Source organism: Dermacentor albipictus, chromosome 3 (assembly GCF_038994185.2).
Source record: "Dermacentor albipictus isolate Rhodes 1998 colony chromosome 3, USDA_Dalb.pri_finalv2, whole genome shotgun sequence".
Taxonomy (NCBI): domain Eukaryota; kingdom Metazoa; phylum Arthropoda; class Arachnida; order Ixodida; family Ixodidae; genus Dermacentor; species Dermacentor albipictus.
In genome coordinates, this window is record NC_091823.1 from 28934512 (window position 1) to 28955899 (window position 21388).

Here is a 21388-nt window from a genome sequence, read left to right on the forward strand (position 1 = left end):
AACTGAAATTACAAGATTGCCCGTGATTGTTCCCGTTGCCAAACGTGCTTACGCGTTGTTTAAACGTCCGATGACGAAGAGGCGGGTATACGTTATTTTATAGCGAGCTGACACCGGGCTTCGAGATATAAGATTTGTGCCTCCACCAAGATACCTGAAAACGTATTTTCTTCAAGAAGATCACTGTAGCTATCTTGAGAGACGGCTGTGTTACACGCGGCTTAAGACGCGATGCATATGGGAACCTTATGTTTTCTTTAACCTCCGCCGTACTTTCGTAAACTGCAGTGACTAGGGGTAATCCTTACGCGTATCTGGAACGCCTTAGATTTTTACATTTCGTTCATGGTGCTGCGCTCTACAATGTGAACAAACGCTTATGAAAGGATATAAAACTAAGTTTTTCTTTAAGTGACGTTGTACTCGGTAAAGTCACCGCTGGAGGTTTGGTCCCCACGTGTCCACCCTATGCGCTCATGAATTATTACCCTGCCTTGTATAAACTCTGCCGTTTCAAAATGGTCTTTTCTATTGTCTATTGAACGACACTTCCATTTTCTCTTTCCGAAAAGCACACCTACACCAAAAATAAGAAAAGAAAGAAAAAGGAAGACGCTCTCCTTGACCGACTCCTTGCCGCAACTATTTTAATGTGGAAAGTACAAACATGTCAATGACATATAACAAAGACCTGCGTGCAAAGGTGCTGCAGGTTACGGGTTAATAAGTGCCACGATACAAATATCCTGAAATGTGATTGTTGTGATTTCACGGAAAGAATTGCGATAACTTCTGGCATCAATTGAAAGGGCTCAGTGGCTACGACGCTCGCTGCTCAGCGTTAGGTTCGGTTGCCGTCCTATGTGGCAACATTCAGATAGAGGTGGTATACATATATGCTAGTATTGAATTCAGGTACTGCGTTCAAAAAAGAAAAAGGAAATGATTATTTATCTCACGCATTCGTACGTGCCGGCTCATAATTAAGAAGCCTCATTTAAGACCACAAGGGTTGTAAAGTATAATGACGATCGCTTTGCGCTAACATGTCAATGCAATATAACACCAGCGAGATTCTGAGAAGGCAATTTAGGGACACTAAGGAGCAACTGCACGTGACTTCCTGTTACATTTACCATATTTTCTCTTACCCATGGTTTCTGTTTCTAATAAAAGTAACTATGGCAAAAAATATAAAACGTCCAAGCGTCCTTTTGCAGTGATCGGCTAGCCTTACCGCAATGATAGTTACATTCTTAGACAAAGGTACACCCTTTGGGGTGTATATCTGCCACACAGCAATAATCGTCATCTGCCTTGCTTGCGTTTCGTTTCTTCAAAACGTCGCGCCCCCTCTTTCCTGTCTGGAATGCTATGTAATACTGATAACGCGCATGCCGTTCGCTACCGGGAAGTACCGGGCTCGCAGCGTTAAAGAAAGGAAATGCGGACAAAATAGGTGACGTTAATTGTTGTGTGGCAAGATACAACCGAAAGCATGTAATTTTGTTTTAGAGTGCAATATATAGAAACAAAGCAAAAGTGACCTGGAGCTGATGAAAACTAGTACGCACATTATTTGGCGTGAGCATTGTCATCGATGTGCCGATCTGCAAACAACTCATACCATTGCTCCCAGTTTTGTGGCGATTACCATTATTCGAAACCTTCACCCACTTTGCAGTATATTTGTTCGTAACTAGCACCTCTTTCGTGCTACAACTTGTACCAGTAATGGGTATGCAACACTGGGTCTGCGCCAGAATATACAACTTTTTAAGTTTATCCAGCGCTGATCGGAATCAAACCCCCGTCACACGGGTTCCTCAAGCACAGCAGCCCGAAGCTTTAGTGCGCTGCAAAACGAATGCACGCAGGCAATTAGGAAAAACACTTTTCAGCTTTCGCACTCTCCAGACACACGTGAAGGCTTCATGGCGGTGGCGCCTGGTGGCGCAGCGTGTCCATAGGGAAGCGCGAGAGTGGAGCCCAGTAGCAGTACATACTTCCGACATGCTGTGTTTCCGTGACGGTAATAAGGTGTGTCGTTATAGAGTGCTTCGATGCTAATCCCATTGTCGTTGGCATTCACAGCGCTATGGGGCCTCTGCCGGACTTTTTTTTAGAGCCTGAGAGCTGGGCGAAACGCGAAATGATTATTCCCGAAAGGTAACACTGGGTCTGCGCCAGAATATACAACTTTTTAAGTTTATCCAGCGCTGATCGGAATCAAACCCCCGTCACACGGGTTCCTCAAGCACAGCAGCGCGAAGCTTTAGCGCGCTGCAAAACGAATGTACGCAGGCGATTAGGAAAAACACTTTTCAGCTTTCGCACTCTCCAGACACACGTGAAGGCTTCATGGCGGTGGCGCCTGGTGGCGCAGCGTGTCCATAGGGAAGCGCGAGAGTGGAGCCCAGTAGCAGCACATACTTCCGACATGCTGTGTTTCCGTGACGGTAATAAGGTGTGTCGTTATAGAGTGCTTCGATGCTAATCCCATTGTCGTTGGCATTCATAGCGCTATGGGGCCTCTGCCCGATTTTCTTTTTTTTTTTTAGAGCCTGAGAGCTGGGCGAAACGCGAAATGATTATTCCCGAAAGTAGGACGCAGAAGGGCTGCAGCTATACCGATGCTTAGTATAGAACTGTGTGCCCGGACTCTCTTGTTATTCGTCTTTTTTTTAAGCGGCTTTGTACAGTCTAGCGTGACAGCATGAAAAGCGAGCGCTGAGGCTTCTCCGCGTATCGCTGCTACGGCACGATTCACGAAGGCGGAACGTGCTAAACGAATAAATACTGCCGCCTCCGACGAGTGAGTACCCTCGTTTTCGAGATTTACAACTGATCCTATCCGACACAGGCGCGAAGCGAAAGAAATTTCGTTTGTAAAACAAAAAAGAGGTACGTAAAGAAACGCAGAATATGAAGAGACAAGGAAGGAAATAGAATGCAAGAATATACGTAAGGCGCGTGCATAGTTGGGAAGGTATACCAGCACTCGGCACTCTCTAACAGAGGTAGTGTCAGGGAATAAAAGAAGAAGGTACTCATGCGAAGACACAGTTGGAGAAGATAAACTGGCTGAAATAGTGCGAGCCGAATCCAGTCGAGATTCAAGGCGGGGCTTCGTTACCTCCTCATCTTCCTTCTTCGGCGCCAACGTCTCCCGCGGTTCTTGTTCACGCACTACGCGAAATGGCCTCTTAGGGGGAAGCGAAACCGGCGAGGTATCGCTTATTTCTATCTTTTTTTATTATTCTCTTTATAAGCCGTGTAACAGGCCGCGAAGAACGATGTGGGCTCCATTGTTCGCCTTCGGTCTAAAACCCCCGAAAGCGCTCGGCTGCTTATTGCATTGTCTCCACGCTTTCTCTGCGTCTTTTGTGTTTCTTTCGTCTTTATTTTCTAACCTCTGAAGGCGCTTCTTAGTTTCTTGAATAGAGGCGAGAAGAATACTTTTGAGCGCCTCTTCTTGTGCGGCGACCCGCTTTTTCCGACTTTCATCCTGAGCCCGCCCCAGCTTTCACTCCGGCCTTAGTAGTGTCTGCCCGTCGAATCGAGAGTGAACGCGCCGTTTGGCCGCTGCTCTTTTGAGATCCCGCCGTGAAGCAGAACCGTTCGAGCGCAGATCGGCATTCAAAAGCTGCGGTTTTCTCTCTTCGCTCAGGGAGTGAATCGAGAGGAGACAGCAGCAGGGAACTGGCGTGCCAAGTGAATCTTCGATTCCTTAGCGCGTTTGAATTAGACTCTCGAAACCGCAGGTAATTATTCAGCAGTATCCAAGGGATTCACGCGTGGACTACATGTTTCTGTTTCATTGATTCCTATTCCCGTTTTATCGTCTCGAGCCCAGAACATGTCTACGCCGTGTCCTAGAGAACGAAGGAACTCTAACGCAGTGGGGGAGAAGAGGGCATTCCTATAATACGGCATTGGTCATTGTGGTGCCTTAAGGAAATGAGAACGACCGGTATACAGAAGAAAACCGCCTTAGAGTGTTGTCTGTAATTCTGGATCAGTATCGTAAATCAATGAGAAAGCATTTGCGTCGAGTGCCACCCGCGTAGCCTTATTATTATTTATTTTCTTTTGCCCACGCCGTCGTTTCGTTTGTCGCCTTCGCTGTTTGAGGTTTTTCCCGGGTTTCCTCACTGCGGTTCTTACTCTGTGGGCCCCAAGAAAAGAACATTAAAGAATAGATAGTATGAACGAGTCGAGCGCTAGGTTTCAGCTACTATTTTTATTGAAAGGAGTAGTTATTTATAGTGATCATCTCTTTCAAGCACCGCGCGGTAATAAAGCTAACAATAGCTTACTTTTCCTATGAGTACATCCCACGAGATATGCTCCACAGTTACGGGAATTCTTTCACTACCTAATGCGCTCGAGAGAGGCGTCTATGAAAAATTTTGCTTTAATTAGGAAAAGCTGTAGAGAGCACGCGCTTGTGGCAGCCGTACCTTCCTTCCTGGTCCGCACGTTTCTCGCGGAACCCAGTTATATATAAACCAGTACCAGCCCACCCAACATCTAGCTCTGTTTTGTTCACCCATGTATTAGGTGGCATCAGTTCTCATTTGTGCAGTAACAACAGACAGGTACCTGCAGTGTAGTCGAGACGCAAAGCTATAAGAAAAATGCTTAGTCGTGAGTGGCTATACAATTAAATAAACATCGCTCGATGTGAGCCCATGCTATATTATTCGCACTGTAGTTACCGCGACCTGTATCTGCAGTCATTAACACTAAAGTTTCAATTTAAGAAGACAAAGATCTTGGACATTATTGTGTCCTTATTGTGTTATTCTCAGCCTGCGTGCTGTATACTATAGAGGTAAAGCAAATAGATTCTGCCATGTATATAAAGGTAAGTTGCATGGTTAATGTTGAAGAATGAAGCTCTTATCATGTAAGAAGTCTTATTCCTCATTCTTTTCATGTACGTAGGTGCACTGGGGAGAGCATAGTTTGTTTTGAAGCAACTTGATCACTTGCTGTATACTCTGACGCACATTACATCAAGGCCTTAAGCCAGTGTGACAGAAGCAATGGTCAAGCATCTTGAAATGAATTTTATGAGCTCAATGCTTTTGAATACCATCTAGCTACTCTTGAATCTTAATTCCCGGTCTCCAGCTCTAAGCCTGACGAGGTTCAAAATAAAATTCAGGCATTAACAGCCGCAGTAAACAAGCTTGTAACGCAAAATCGTGAATTGAAAGCTTCACTTGGTCATAACAACTGCAAGTCTGTTTCTTCACTTCTCAGAGACTTAGGCAAACGAATGGATGCAGCAGATAACGCCCCTGCGGTCACTGACCTATGCACCAAACTACAGGCACAAGTGGCTTCGCTTTCGACAATTGTGAGACGGATACTTTCCAAGAAGGATGAATTAGAAAACAGGTCCCGTCGAAAAAATATAATTCTACACGGTTTTGATGAACCCCACTGTCGAAATTAACGAAACATAATTAGCTAATGTTTCACGGCTATTTTATGAGACACTGATGACGCAATCTCCATCAGCTGAGTGGTGTCACAGGCTTGGTTAGCCTCATGAAAGCCACCGGCGCCCAGACATAATGAATATCTTAACTTTCCAGGATAAGCTTCAGATCTTCAAGAATGCCTCTAAACTAGAAAATTCCGATTTGATCTTCATCGATGAGCTGTCTTCAAATGTGCGATCTGTTCGCAAAAAGCTCTGGGAGGCCTCCGGTTCATTTCGCGACAAAGGTTCTGTTGTAAAACTGCGCTATGATGATGCCTTTATTGATAAGGTTTGCTATCACTGGGACCATGCGTCTAACTCAATGGTGAAATCTTCCAGTTATTTTTATCGCTCCTGATCGGTGTCTTTAGTTTTCAACCATGCCGATGCCAGCAGTGATACTGTCTCACCATCATCGCATCTTTGGCAAGCTTCCAGATCGCTTGATTACCTTCGTTTACTTAGTACTAATGCAGGAAGGATCACCAATTATTTTCCTGCCGTCTTGTCCCTTATTCACTCGTTCTGTCTTCTAGTAGTGGCCGTCATGGAACCGTGGCTGCGCAATGGGATTTTTGATACGGGATTCACTCCACCGGACTGTATCGCAATTCGGGCAGACATACAAAACAGCAAAGGGGGCGGTGTCGCCCTTTTGCTTCGCTCAGGTGTTAGGGTCACCATTTTCGCAGCTCTTGCAGATACGGAATCGGCCTGGGGCAAACTTGACTTCCAAAAAAATCATTTCGTAATCGGTGCTTTCTATCGCCCACCAGTAACATCGGTGGACTCACTACAAGCCATCGAAACGTTCATGCACAAACACAACCTAGGTCCTTCCAACTTTGTCTTGCTGATTTCAGCGCAGCGGGCATACATTGGCCTCTCTATCGAGGTGTGATCCCGATGCCAGTTGAGATAAAGAAAAGCCTGAGTTCGGGGCTTACTCAGATTTTTTGCGAGTCTATCAGGCAAATGGCCTTTTTTGACTTGGGGCCCTATAGCGTAAAACTATTCCAATATGTTTTTCAGATCTCCTGACGTGCAATTTGCGTAAGCGTCGACGCAAGCATCGGGCGCTGACCCGCAGGGTTGTCAGAACAGACCAATCAAACGCTCTCCTCGTTTATAGGAGGCCACATTTGTTTGCTTTAAAAGCGACTAACATTGCCTACAGCGAGCGGCTTGTCTTATCTAATTGGCTGACAACAGGGGAGGAGCGCGCTCAAGTGGCGAGGGATGCGATGGGGCCGAGCCAGTGCACTGAAAATCGATATCCGGATGAAGAGGGTGGTGAAGGTGTCTGCGATTGGTCTGCATTTCCTTACTTAGCTTGCGGTGGCTGGTCGAAAATCGCGGGGGCATGCAATGGAAGGTTATTATTATTATTATTATTTGTTTTGAACACATATACACGTATACACAGGTAACAGGAAAGGGAAAGCGAGGAGCAGGCTGGCAACTGGCACCGGAAGGGGCACAACGCCTGCCTACTCTTCTGAAGGGAGGCGACAGCATCACAGAAATGGAAGATAGGAAGGAGGGGAGGAAAAAGGAAAGAGGAAAAAGGAAAGGAGAGCAACAGGACAAATCTAAAGACCAAAGTAGAACACTGCAACAGGACAAATCTAAAGACTAAAGTAGAACTCTGCAGCCGGAATTAAAGTGACGCCGCATCGAACAGCCTCCACAATTATCAACCACGTCCATGGCTAGTTCGGTATGCGGTTGATTGTGTTTTCCACGATGAGAAAAAGAATGCCGCTAAAACGCGTCATCAGCAAAGAAGAGTTGGCAGTGCGAGGTTATAAACGTTCAAAAACTGCTTGAAAACGTTACACGTCCACGCAAAATGGTTTATTGTACACAAATAAACCCATGCTCTCTTGCAAGTGCGAGTAGCCAGTGCCTGAGCGATCGGCGGCAGCCACCTTTTATTCCTTTCGGAACGGGGCAGCCTGCGGCTATTCAGAAAAAAAATCAGTTTTATTCGGCACATTAATGCATCTTTAATGCCTACACGTCACTTTGACGCGGTGAGTTTTCGCGGTCTTGTGACGTTGCGTGACAGACAGGTGAAGTGGGTGCAGCGCGAAAACTTTTGACCAATAGACGAGGGTTAATGGCTGAAAGGCTTCGAATCAGAAATAACTATTTTTTGTTGCTGTTATTCAGCCAAAATTATGCATTATCAGTGTGTACACTTCCTATCAGATGGGGAGCTATCGCGGTATTCGTGACGTCGCGTGACAGACAGGCGAAGTAGGGGTGGTTCAAAAAAGTTTTTGACTCATCGCGGAGGGCTGATTGCAGAATTGGAATAGAAAAGTTTCGGATAGCTTTACGTTATAGCGCCCTTGGTCGGTCTTAGCTCGAAACTTGCCGCGAATGATTGCATTTGTGAAGCGGTAGGGGGCACTTCTGATCATAAGGCTGTTCTTGCTTCCCTTCTGCGCATTGTTCTCAAAGCATCCTTTGTTCTCAATACATTTGGCAACTTCAATCTTGCTGACGACACCTCTATCATAGGTACATTGGCTTACTACCTGACTTCCGTTGCATAAGTCACGTAGTAAGCAATATCTTTCTAAAGACCGGCCAATATCTCTAATTCCATATTCATGCATAATACTAGAGTATATAACATACAAACACGTTATGAAATTTCTTCAATCAAATAGCATTCTCTCTAATGTACAGTATGTATTCAGACGCGGATTTTTTTTTTTATTCAAATACCCTAAAGGCCCAGCAGGCATTACATAGGGGGGGAACAACAGTTAGTACAAAGCAACGCAGTACTACGATGTGTACAGAAGTCGCTTACCATTAACAGCATGCTAAATATAAAAACAAAATATAAAGATACATATCAACAATAATCAACAAACATTCAATTGTTACAGAGAGTAGCGTTATATATACATACACATGTGTGAAGTGAGGAGAGGGGAAGAATGAAAGTTACAGCTCAAGGTGACATTTCAGGCTGGTTACAAACGCTTCGTAATCAATGACAGATGCAATGGTGCCAGGCAGAAGATTCCATTGACGGATGGCTAGGACGAGCGGCGAATGAAAGAAGAGGTTAGTACCAGCAAAGATGGGTTCGACTTTGAGTTGGTGGTCAATGCGTGGGAATATTCGATGCGCTGGCGTGAGATGGGATATAGCAAAGGAAGAGTGGCTGTGATATAATTTGTGGAAAAAGGACAGTATGAAAAGCGTTCTACGTCTTTCGAGAGGAGGTAACTTGAGAGCTTTCTTTATTTCAGTGACGCTTGCCGTACGCGAGTAGTTCTTCGATATGAATCTAGAGGCTTTATTTTGAAGAGACTCTAATTTTGTTATTAAGTATGCTTGGTATGGGTTCCAGATCAAAGAGGCGTAATCCAACTGCGAGCGCACTAATGTGGTGTATGCTAAATACTTAGTGTCTGCATTAGCTGAACGCAGATTTCGTCTGAGAAATCCGAGTGTTTTAGAAGCCTTGTTAATGACCGCATCTATGTGAATGTTCCATGAAAGGTCGGATGCTAAATGGATCCCTAAATATTTTATGACCGGTACCGATTCTATGGTCATGCCGTTTAAAAACTAATGGCAAGGTTCTGGGTTAGTTTTTGTGGAAAATGTCACGACTTTTGTTTTCGAGGTATTAATTTCCATTTGTCATTGTGTGCACCAATTGTTAATCTTGTCTAAGTCCGATTGTAGTTGAAGTGAATCAGAATGTTCAATTAATTGCCTGTATATCACGCAATCATCTGCGAACAATCTGACCGTAGAACTCAGGTTATTGCTTATGTCATTATTATAAACTAAGAATAAGATAGGTCCAAGTACAGACCCTTGTGGTACTCCAGATTTAACGTGGGAGAGGGTTGGTGAATGACCATTAACAAAGACTGATTGGTAGCGATTGGCCAAAAAATTGTTAATCCAAAAAATAACCTTTGAATTAATGTTCAGATTGTCAAGTTTTTTAATTAGTCGTTTGTGTGGAACTTTGTCGAACGCTTTGGCGAAATCTACAAATACGGCGTCTATTTTAGAGTGAGCATGAACAGCGCGATGAAGGTCAGTAATTAATTCGAACAGTTGTGTTTCGCAAGATCGACCGTGGAGAAAGCCGTGCTGATTCGCAAAAAAGAAGTTATGCTTCGCCAGATAGCTCATGATGGCCGATGAGATTATGTGTTCTAGTAATTTGCAGCTGATGTTGGTTAGCGAAATTGGTCTGTAATTTGACGGGTTAGAGGCATCACCAGATTTGAAAACGGGTATGACACGCGCAATTTTCCAGTCGTTTGGGACACAGCCCGTATCTATAGATTGCTGAAAAATTGCGGCCAACATTGGGCGTATTACAGGCTTTGCTATTTTTAGCAATTTAGGACATATTCCATCGGGGCCGGGTGCCGAGTTAATAGGGAGACGGTCTATGGCTGTATATACGCCTTCTGGCGTGACAGTTATGTCAGGCATAGTTTGGCACAGCGTTGGGAATTGTAGGTCAGTAGGTAAGGGGCCCTCATGAGTGAATACTGAGCAGAAAAATTGGTTAAATTCCTCTGCTACTTCAAGGGAAGTAAGAAGATTACCTTCTTTATTTATGGATACTGAGGAGTTTGAACTGTAATTTGGATTAACAACCCGCCAAAATTTTTTAGGATTGTTTTTTAACATGTGTGAAAGGTCACTGTTATAAAACTTGTCCTTCGCTGATTCAATTTCACTTTTGCACAGTTGCTCATGTGTGCGGTACTTGTTCCAATCGTGTTCAGATGCTGTCAGTTTAGCTTTTGCGTACAACCGTTTCTTTTTGTTTATGCATCGTTTCACATGTCTTGTGAACCATGTGCTTTCTGTAGATGTGGTGATGGTGACCTTAGGCACGTGTTTATCTTTCAGCGGAGTTAGTTTATCACGAATTAGGAACCAGTTCTCATTTGCATCCCGCATATTGAAAGAGTGGAAAACATCTGTACAGAATAATGATAGTTCATTAAGAAGAGCGTCAACATTTGCTCTGGTATAATCAAATATAATTTTTTTCTGTTTTTCTGGTTTATTCCTGACTACTGTATAATCGCACTGCAGTATCATGTGGTCACTGATGCCATCTAAAACGTGTACAGATGTCTTCTCCGGTTCCGTTGTCAGTGCAAGATCTAAGAGCGAATGACCACGCGTAGGTGTGGAAACAATTTGGTGCAGATTGAAAAGTGTTAACACATCCAGAAAATTGTGGCATTCACGCTTTCTTGTGCCGTGGAGGGGCCTGCATGTTTTCCAATCAATATTCGGATAATTGAAGTCGCCAGCCAGGAATACTGGTGCGCGTGGAAATTTGTTCTGAATGTGAGTTAAAGATTCATTCAGGTGTTCAGGGAATTCCTCAGGTGAATCAGGTGGGCGATAACACACCCCAACGGCACAAGTTACAGATGGTGACAGACGTAATGCAATCCACAAAATTTCCAGGCACGATTCCGTATCAATAACAAACGCTTCCAAGCTTTTCCTTACAGCGATTATTACCCCACCACCGCGTGAAGTTATGTGGTCTTTCCTAAATAATAAAAACTGGCTGGACAAGGATAGTTCGGAATTATTAACATCGGGAGATAACCAAGTCTCTGATCCTAACACCAGGTCAGCTGAGCATGCTTCGACATAAGAACAGAAATGATCTTGCTTTGGAAGGAGGCTACGGAAATTTGTCACCAAAATTGACAACGTTGAATTCATCCCTTTATTTTTTAGTCAGTTGTCCTGAGCGGTCGCATCGCCTTCATGGGGAGTAGTCATTTCTTTTATACCATTTTTCGAAAAAGGAGCCCAATCTGTAGAGTGGCGTTTGGGAAGAGCAGTCACTTCTCTAGTGGTGCAGTTGAATGAATACAGGGTACCATTAAGAAGGAGTTTGTCGAAGAAGAGTTTATATTGCTCAACAGGATGTCTGTTCTTCCGAGCAAAGTCTCTAAGCTGCTTCCTAATAAATTGCATCCTAGGTGAAAAGTCCTCTTCTATCCAAACGGAAGCAGATTTAAGATCTTTCAGTTTGTGAGCATTCTTGAGAATGCAGGTCTTGTCTTTGAAATTTAAGAATTTCACAATTATTGGGCGGGTGTTGTTCTCCCTTTGTTCTCCTATTCTATGGGCTCGTTCGATTTCGCCAATTGACATTCCCAAGTTCGTGGTTACAAACTTTGTCACCACCTCTTCGGTATCTTTCCATGTTTCCGTTGTCTGCTCAGCAATGCCTTTGAAGATCAAGTTATTTCTACGCATTCTATTATTGAGGTCATCAACAAGTTTGCTAGACTGTCGCGTTTGAGTTGTTTCTATGCTTTGAAGCCTGTCTTGAGATTCTTTCAGCATCGCGCCCAAAGTGTTGACTTCCTTAGAGATGTCAGTGACAGCGGCCGAGCTGTCTTCTAGCTTAGATAAGCGCCGTTTGATTTCTGTAACGCTCAGCTGTACATCTTTTATTTTTCCAAGAACTTCTTTTTGAAAATTTTCACTGACTAATCTCATTTCTTTAATTGCAGCGAGAACTTGATCAGATTTATCTGGGCCGGGATTTGTCTCAACGTCACCAGCACAGATTAGCAGGAGCCATATACATGACACAGCTAAGGTCAGTCGAGCGCCTACGCATATCCTAGTGGCAGCACAGCCTGGACGAAACCATACTGGTGAACATGATACAGTGTCCCTCCCAAATGGCACAAAACAACCTATTCGGACGCGGAATGTGCAAATATCAATACCCACCACAACAGAATTGACAGCTCAGAAAACTACAGTTGGGATTTGCGGCCAAGACATTTTTTTTTTACAGTAGCTATGTATTTGCGTCACACTCACCTAAGGGTGAAGAAGCATAATAACACAATACAATAACACAATAACACAATAGCACAATAACACAATAGCACAATAACATAACTTGTCAAGTTCATGCATGACATAGCTTCTAACCTGGATAAGGGATTTCAAGTTGAAGCTATCTATATTCATAGATTTTTCCAAGCTTTTCGATACCGTACTTCATCCAAAACTACTGTCCAAACTAAATGCCATTCTTAACAACCCTCGTTTAGTAAACTGGGTATAGAGTTTTTTTGTCTCAGCGTTCTCAGTTTGTAAACCTTAACTCGATCCCTTTCTAGGTGAGGATCGGTCCTCGGTCCTCCTCTTTAGTTACTATGTATTAATGATTCACCGCATGAGATATAATCTAAAATCCGCATGTATGCAGACTAGTGCGTGTTATATGACATAATTTCATCTCCCCTTGGTCATGTTCGCGTTAATGAATCATTCATCAGCTTTTACAAATGGTGTGAAACATGGCAAATTAATATTAACTTCTGTAAAACTGTCATTATGTCCTTCTCCAATAAAGCTTGCCCGTTCTTTGTCAGCTACAAGTTTATTCATAATTCCATTCATGGCGCTTCCGAATACAAATATCTTAGTCTCACTTGCACCACTAACCTGACCTTGTCACAGCACATTGATTCCATTACGACTAAAGCTCTACAATAACTCGGCTATTTACGTTGTACACTGCTTAATTCTCCACGGGACACTAAATTACTGTTATATAAAACTATTGTCTGCTCTATATATGACTATGGTAGTATTGCTTGCAGTCCCTACAAGCAGTACGAAATAGACAGAGCTGAGGCCGTCCAAGGGAAAGCCATTAGATTTATCTACCGTCATTATGACCACCAGTCTTCACCGTCGTCAGCCATGCCCTCACTTAATCTAACATCTCTCGCCGAACAGCGACGCGTTAGTTCTTTAAAAATTTTTCACGGCAATATTCATTCGTGCTTTCGCCTTTCCAGTGACGAATAGATCACCTTTGCTAAATACTCTTCAAGTAGGAGACATCATGCGCTTAACATTACAGCATTTTATGCGCTCACTAACAGTTTCAAGTATAGCTTTTTCCCTCAAACAGTTGAAACTTGGAATTCACTACCAGGTACCAACCGTCCTCTCCCATTAAACGAATTCTTGTCCGGGCTTCCTCAACATTGCGCTTATTCCTTGTTGCCACATTTCTGTGTTGCGTGTTGTAATTTTTCGTATTGCATTGCATTCTCCACTCCTGCTATAGCCCCACCAGGGGCTGCAATATGTGAAAATATATAATGTAGTTTTTGGCATTGTCCTACACATACAGCACGTAACACATGACTGCAAGCTCCCAGGCACCTGTACTACTAGTAATTGGCAGTTCTCTGCCGTGCATACGTCTTCATTCCGCGTTTACGAGCTTAACATCTTTGCTTCCCTCCATCCGTTAGATTACTGAAGCGCGACCCGTCACTTGCTGTTCTGACGCATGACGTGCTAGCAACGATTGCCTTCTTGGGAGTCGAGGCATGTATGCAGCTTCTACAGAAGGAGCAGCTGTGCAGAGTATGGAGCGGCACTCCATATTCAATCATTTCACCAGTGAGTCGGGCTTAGTAGCGGGTGATGTGGCCTTCGTGCAAAAAGGACCTAGAATTCCCGTATTATCGTTTGTCACGTGATTTACATTAAACAAATCTTTGCTAGATAGATAACACGTATTGTCTACTTTCAAACTTCTAAGTTAGAAAATACTTCCCACTCCGCACAAAACCAGGAAATAGAGTTTCATTTTAAATTGAATTAGTTAGGTACAGTATTTATCCTTATGATTTTCAGGATTATAGGCGTTATTAGCTCTAGTTTAATATGGGAGCATTATATTACTGCATTTGTGAACATGAAATTGATTTCATTAGGCAAACCGAGAAATTGAGGGTGAACCTGCGTGATGGGCCGAGAGATTCCTATAGAATGCTTCGCATTAATAACTTTTCATAGCCTAGTTTGCATGTTTCGCCCACGGCCACTCAATCAAAGGGGACAAAATGAAGAAGAAAACTTTACTGCGAGACAACTGTATCCGAGTCGCCACGCTTGTGAAGGTGACGCTTACCAGTGGCCACGGGCATCACAGCGTCCTGCATCTGGTGGACGGTGCGCACCAGGAGAAACCACAGAGTGCGGCGCAGGTCTTCGTGGGGTACGGCCCAGCTCGACCAAGTGTAAGGCATGGACGAGGCGTTTGTGAACGCGTGTGATAGTGTGGGTTGAGGAGAAAGTGGGGGAGGACGTTCCCAGTACGCGTGTACCACGTTAGGACGCTGCCTGCAGGCCTGACAGATGGGGCGGCCTTGTGTACACCCAATGAGATGAATGATTGTGCCATTAGGGAGAGCGAACGCCTGAGACACTCGTATGAGAGATGCACCTGCACATGTGAAGAAGTACGAGTGAGTCGGTAAGAGCCTGCGGGATTTGGGAGCTTTTGAGTCGAGCGCGACGTTGCTTGCGGTGCTCACCTCGATAAGGTGTAGCGGCATGGACTTCTGGCCATCGGAGTGGGACGCTCAGTATGTCGACGCGGAGTAGCGAATAACCTTGCTATGGTGCATTGGCATGCAGCTGCCGTGGTTTCGCCTTACTGCAAATCTGTGCCATGTATGCACTCGCCATAATGGCATAAGAAACAAAAGCAATAAAGAAGGTTGCAATTCTGGGGAGAAAACCCAGTTTGTAGCGCTTTGTGGTTTGTACTTTAGAAAGCAAGTGAGAAGACATATGCCATGAACAAAGCATTTATGATTGCTGAAAATGAACAGTGCTTATAAAGATTTTGTAAGAAATATTTGAAGACACCCAGCAGGAGTGCTTGTTTAAAGAATGCCATGCCCAGTGGCAGGTAGAAGGGCGCATATTGCTGCAAAAGCTTGCTTTCTAATATTGAACGCAGCGTCAGTTCTAAGAAAACAGCGTTAGAAGGCACAAAAGGCACTCTGTGCCAATAAAGCGAACTGCATGAGAAACAGCGAAACTCGGATCGCAGAGGCAATATGTTTCTTAATATACGAGACGCTTAAACGTGGCGTATTGCGCAAGCCACTGCCACTTGTACCCTAACAAGTGCTCTCGCCTGGCATTCACGCTTTAGCGCATCTTTTATTTGCCGCTCGCAGCGTCGAGGCCTTTCGCAAGTGACTCGTGCTCGAGGGCGCCCAAAATTCTCGGAAACGCGGGACGCTAATTTCTTTTCGTAGGCTCGAGAACCTGTCACTCGAGAACATTGACGCAATGTCCCAATCGCTGCAGAGCACGCAACTTCAAAGACGGCGCACAGTCTTGCTTACCAAGGCTCGGGGCAAATTGGACGGCAACGGCGCTTTCAAACGAAATAAAAAGAAAATAATCAAGCCATTGGAATAATAAGGACAAAAGTTTCTCCAACATTTACTATTCGGGCCGATGCTGTCTCACCCTGTTTATAACTGCGTCATCTTCTCCTTGCTCGTCGTGGCGAGCACTTTGGCCCGAGAAGTGTAATAAGCGCAAGGAGGCACGGAAAAGTTGCCTTGGGAGAGATCATCGTATCTTATCCTAAGGAGGTCGTCTGGAACCTTGCGTAATCGCCTGCAAGCAGCCAGAGGCGATCATTTATTTTCGCTTACTATGCCCCTTCCTCCCAACTGCCACTGCATCCCCCCCCCCCACGCCCCCGACCCATTGCTCTCCCAACAGCTCCCGCCCCGCTGAGGCCGCAGAGCGTTGCCGCAAGAGGTGGGAGCCACGGAAGATAGTCCCATACATGAGCCTCCTTAATGGCAGAGCGCCAGGGTCCGTTTCGTTTACGGATAACATCGCCGACTGATTCATTCAGCCTCCTGATGAAAGTGACTCGATGTGCTTTTGATCTTTGGGTTCCTAACGTTACCCCCATCCCTCACCCCCCCCCCCCCCCCCACTCCCACACACACTCACATGCACGCATACCCTAGTTTTATTTTATTTTTATTTTTATGGGCCTTGCGCTAGCCGCCTTAGTCTGCATCAAAGGAAGTAGGTAATTTTGTGCCTAATGACGGCGAAACAGTTAATACTATATACTATAGGCCTGTGTCACGAGGTTTTGGTCTATAACGCGTAAAGTCGGAGCTCAAGCTTTCTCTTGTTTATTTTTCTTTTGGTATTGCTCGTTGCAATTGTATTGCTTCCACTCGTCCCCGTCTTATGATTTCGCACGCTAACAATTTCCCACATATTAAAATTGACGTAAAAATTCATTACGCTAACGAGATATATTTCTGTGGCTAATTTCAAGTCGGTTGTTCTCATCACCTATTTTATTTAAAGCATTGCCATTTCATGGGCACTTTTCTTGGATCACAGCTCAGGAAAGCCTATTTTTTTGGCAAGGGGCATCAGACCAACTCGCTGTAGACCATATGACATGCAGAACTAGAACATCGGGCAATAAGTGTGAATACGTCTGCACTAGCTGCTTCTGCAAGTGGGCTTATATATATAGCGCTGATGTGGGCCCCACGAAACGAAACAAGAAAGCTAAAGTTAATCCATTTCTAATCTCATGCAGACTTATTTGCAGTTATTATTCACTTGGAGGGCCTGACTAAAACAGCGCAGCGGTGTGAAGGATTCAAGAGACGTCGGCGGATCTGGAGATTACTTCTCAATGCTGTTACAAAATAATAAAGTACTGACGTTGTTCCGATGCCTAACTAAAGTTTTGTTGCATAATCTTACTAGCCAGCTGCATGGGCTTCACCAGCCACTCACGCACCTTTGCTGCCCTCTTCCTTAATGTTTAAATGCAAGCTCTCCAAGGCAAGCATCGGTACGCATGGAATTCATTTGCTAATATTTTTACGGAACGCGGACATGCTGATGCTTTTAATGCTCCAACTGTGAAAACTAAGACGTTTACACGGTCAGAAAATGACAACCACATCAAATTGATTGCTTTAAGCAAACAAATGAAAATGTCTGATTCCCCGTTCTCATCTAGGTGTACATTTCAATCTTCACTCAAGTATGAAACAACGTAAAATACGTAGCATAAAGCTCGACGAGTATGGCAGATCCTACAGTACTAACAACATTACCGCAGCGATATGTGACACCTTTTATAAGAGAATGACTTTGCGCGCACTTTGGTCGCAACTTGAGTGCCTCCAAAAGTGAGTTAGACCGAATCAAATCTTATGGCGAGCCATTCTTACATTTCGGCAAAGCGGCCGAAAAGGCGACGCCGTTGGATATAAAGTTAAAAGGGTGCCTGGTTGTCAGCGCTCGTTTCTCGCCTGACGGGCGAACAGTAGCAGTGGCCTATTCACAAGAAATTTGCAGAGGACGCAAGCCCGACGTGCCACTGCCTTACGGCTCGCCGAAGGGCATTTCGTCTATAAAGCACTACTAATGTCGCTCGCATGTACGATCTCAGCCCCTTTCTCGGGCGTTCAAGCTCATACAGTGAGAAAGACACACCGCGAGCAGTGAACACTGACACGGCTGTCGAGTGTCCGACTTTATCGCAGCTTAAGTGCACTCAGAATTCGACATGGCATGACGAAAGCGTGTAAAATCTTTTTTTTCCGAGACCTCTTGAAGCTCTTGTCATACAGTTCCGCCTGATCACGCTGTCTGGCGCAATCTGTTTACTTCTAGATTCTAGGCTGCTGAGCCAAGCGCTGTCGGTGTCAGAGTATCGAACTTCAACGGAGCCGATGTTGAATACTGGTAAGAAGTGGTTATATTTGAGCGAACTGGAATTGAACTACAGTGTTATGACTTGTCTCACTCTGGTGCGAAAACGGAAAGATAGCGGCGTTGGGTTCAGGTTGGCAATTTTCGTTGGAGCTTTTCATCTATGCATTGCCTGCGCCTTGCGGATCAAGCATATGCTACCTAATGTGTTAATGCGCATGAGTTTTCCGTCATCTTATGAGAAGCACAGCCTTGAAGACTTCGCCGTTGAAAGGCAAGCATTCTACTAATTGATTTTAATGTGGCCGTTCGAAATTGGTGGCCACCAAATAGTCTTTGGTGACGAGGCCAATAAATGTAAACGCCGAAGGGAAAAAGCACTTTACAGTTAGGTGGCAGCCTTGGATCACAACGGTATATAAATCGAAATAAATGCGATATAAATAACATAATGCGTCTGACATGTGTCTGTGCTACTGCAATTTGTGTGTGCGCGTGTGTGTGCATGAGTGTGTCGTAAAATATATTGTTCCTTCTAATTATTCTCAAGTTATGCAAATAACATAAACCGGCTCAATGCAGTTTGAATGTGTTATTGTAAAGCGAAGATTTCTTTACAGATCCTTCCAGACTTTCCTTGTTGCGACTGCTGGCTGGGTGCCTCCGTCTTTCCTAATATATATAAATATATATATTATATATATATATATATATATATAAATTTATATTATATATAATATATAAAGAAATCTTCGCTTTACAATAACACATTCAAACTGCATTGAGCCGGTTTATGTTATTTGCATAACTTGAGAATAATTAGAAGGAACAATATATTTTACGAGTGCTGGCCTCAAAATATACACGCAAACACACAAATATATATATATATATATATATATATATATATATATATATATATATATATATATATATATATAGAAGTAGCTCATACAAGCCTTGTTTGTTGACCAAGTATGTCCGTTTCTGTTCTGCGTAATATGAACATATCTTCCTATACATCAAATTTGAACACGTAATTTCGGCTTTTAGGAATCTCTAACGAACACGGATCTGTTAATTTAATTCAAAAACATTTAACGGCTTCTTTTATGTACTTTATTTTCTTTGATCTATCGACTCAGTATGTGCCATTGGGTCGTTGGCTAACCTTCCGCAATTGGTATATCCCGCTGCGTAGGATTGCTAAATGAAATGCGAAGATATTGTGTCTGCTCACAGATATATCCGTAAAGCACACTGATATGCTTACAGAAGGGTTAATTATATTTCACACCCTTTTTATTTACTTTACACTCTCTGATTTAGCCATTCGGTATATGCCACTGGGGAATGTGCCGGTCATGGCCAATCCTCTAGAATGGCGCTATGTCGCGGTGGGACATAAGAAGTACAGAAAACCTAAATGTTGCTTATATGTGCCGTACTTTTCTGTGCACACATTTGTCATCACCAAATTGTACGCAATCCCGTTGCCTGTAAATCATTTATTACCCGCTTTACTTTAGCTTCGATTGCTTTAGCTTCACTTCGCATAGATTTCAACATGTGCGTTGGATCTGGATGAGCTTGTTTTTTTTTTCTCTCTTTACGGAGTTGAACCGGGGAAATAACTGTAACGCAAAATGTTTCTGCTCGACACTTTTGTTGGTATTCATTTACAAGCAGAGAAAGTCGAGTCACGGCGTAATGTAGGTAGAGCACTATGAAACATCACACAAGGAAAGTAGATAAGACAGGCGTCGGAGCTATACTCATATCTGCTGTTTCCAGTTCGTTCTCCCTAAGCGCTGAATCAATCGTGAATTTTAATACACCGTACAAACAAAAGCCCCCTATGAGAGGTCACTTTTGGCTAAGGAGTAGTAGAACACGTCATGTTCCGACTCCTACGCTGAAGATTCCTCGTGGGACAATAGCGTAGGCTCAGAAGTTTCCGACTTGCCCGAGAATAAGATGTCATAAGGTGCTCAAAGTATCCTATCATCATACCTGATAGGAAGTGAAATGCACGTCGTGTGAAGAACTTCTTTTGAACTGCTCTGACAAAGTAAACTCACGAACGCTCGTTGCATAGGTGCGGCTGGCCGTAGAAACCCCGTTCACTTTGTAGTAAACATTTCGTTCTCTCTCACGTATTTCTCACGCAGCAAAGAAAACAGTTAGATGGATCGATTACGACAGTAAGATCGTTTATTGCCTCTGCAGCAAATGTCTTCAAAAGGCTCAGTGTTGGGAAATCCCGTGCAGTCGCTCCTTCCTGCAAATCGAAAATGCCTGTGGGAGTTCCTTGCTCGTGTTCCATTTGTCACAGACCTTTATGTCGTAGTAATCTATGAATTCAAAGATAGTCTGTTTTTTTCATATAGCAGAGCTATGAAGAGTGATAATTATTACAAACTCTTCTCTCTTAAAAAACATTGTCACGTTGTCCTTTGGAAGTGGCCTTTGAGAAAATTCTTTTTTATTTGGTTACAAAAAAACTCGTTCTTTAAGAAAGATGTATCACAGTTGCGCCGTAAGGGCAAATCACTGAATGCGATAGACACATGTTGGACTATTACATGAAGTGTAAGACTCGTAGCTGTAAAGACAGCATGTAGTGAAGTAAACGTAAGCTGACTAAGCAAAACGAGCTATTGTGCTATAGTGGTGCTCTGTTTGAATCCTACCACCGGAGAACTTCATTTATGTGTATTAATTAAAGCCAACCTCTTTCTTCGCGGCTTAACCACCACTTTTCCGTATAGCGTGTGTTTCAAACGTTTTTCCTGTACCAATCCCGGAGGTAGTGCAAAGCCGCGCCAGTAAAGTTACGCCATTTTCAGGTTTCAGCTCTGTTATTAGAGAGTTTTAGCCCAGCGGGTTTACGGCCAGCGGAGCGGAGCGGTCTCCACCGTTGCGCCAGCGGAGCGGCTCGCGAAAAAAGAATTTTAGCCCAGCGGATCACCCGCTCGAGCGGGGTAAAGAGCGCGGCGCTCTGCTGCCCCACCTAGTGGTTCGAATAGGAGTTACTGAAAAATGAAATTGAATTACGCTTGCTTTTATTATGCAAGAAATGTTGAATAAAAATATATTACATGTTCTCAGTGCATTATTTGTTAATAATGTACTGAGTACTAATGTACGGGTCAGCGCGGCAGTCGCCGTCTTCGATGCAGAACTGCCGGCGTTCATGTTCGCGGCTGCCGTCTTGCATTTCCCATACACGCCCGCGCGCCCTTACGCACGCTCGCGCGCTGCGTATACCCTCCGCTGGGGAGTGCTTTC

General features: G+C 44.0%; 1 protein-coding gene across 13 annotated transcripts in view; it reads left to right on the plus strand.

The window, feature by feature from the left end:
• The window catches only part of LOC135921671 (cell adhesion molecule Dscam1-like), a 439711-nt gene that overhangs the window by 100229 nt on the left and 318094 nt on the right, over window positions 1–21388 (plus strand). For 7 of the 13 annotated variants that reach the window (XM_070535316.1, XM_070535327.1, XM_065455967.1 and 4 more), the window contains one exon: window positions 18059–18130. The exons of the other annotated variants lie outside the window; for them this stretch is intronic. The gene's annotated coding sequence lies outside the window, so the exon portion shown is untranslated. The remainder of the gene's footprint in view (window positions 1–18058; window positions 18131–21388) is intronic. 13 annotated transcript variants of the gene reach the window in all.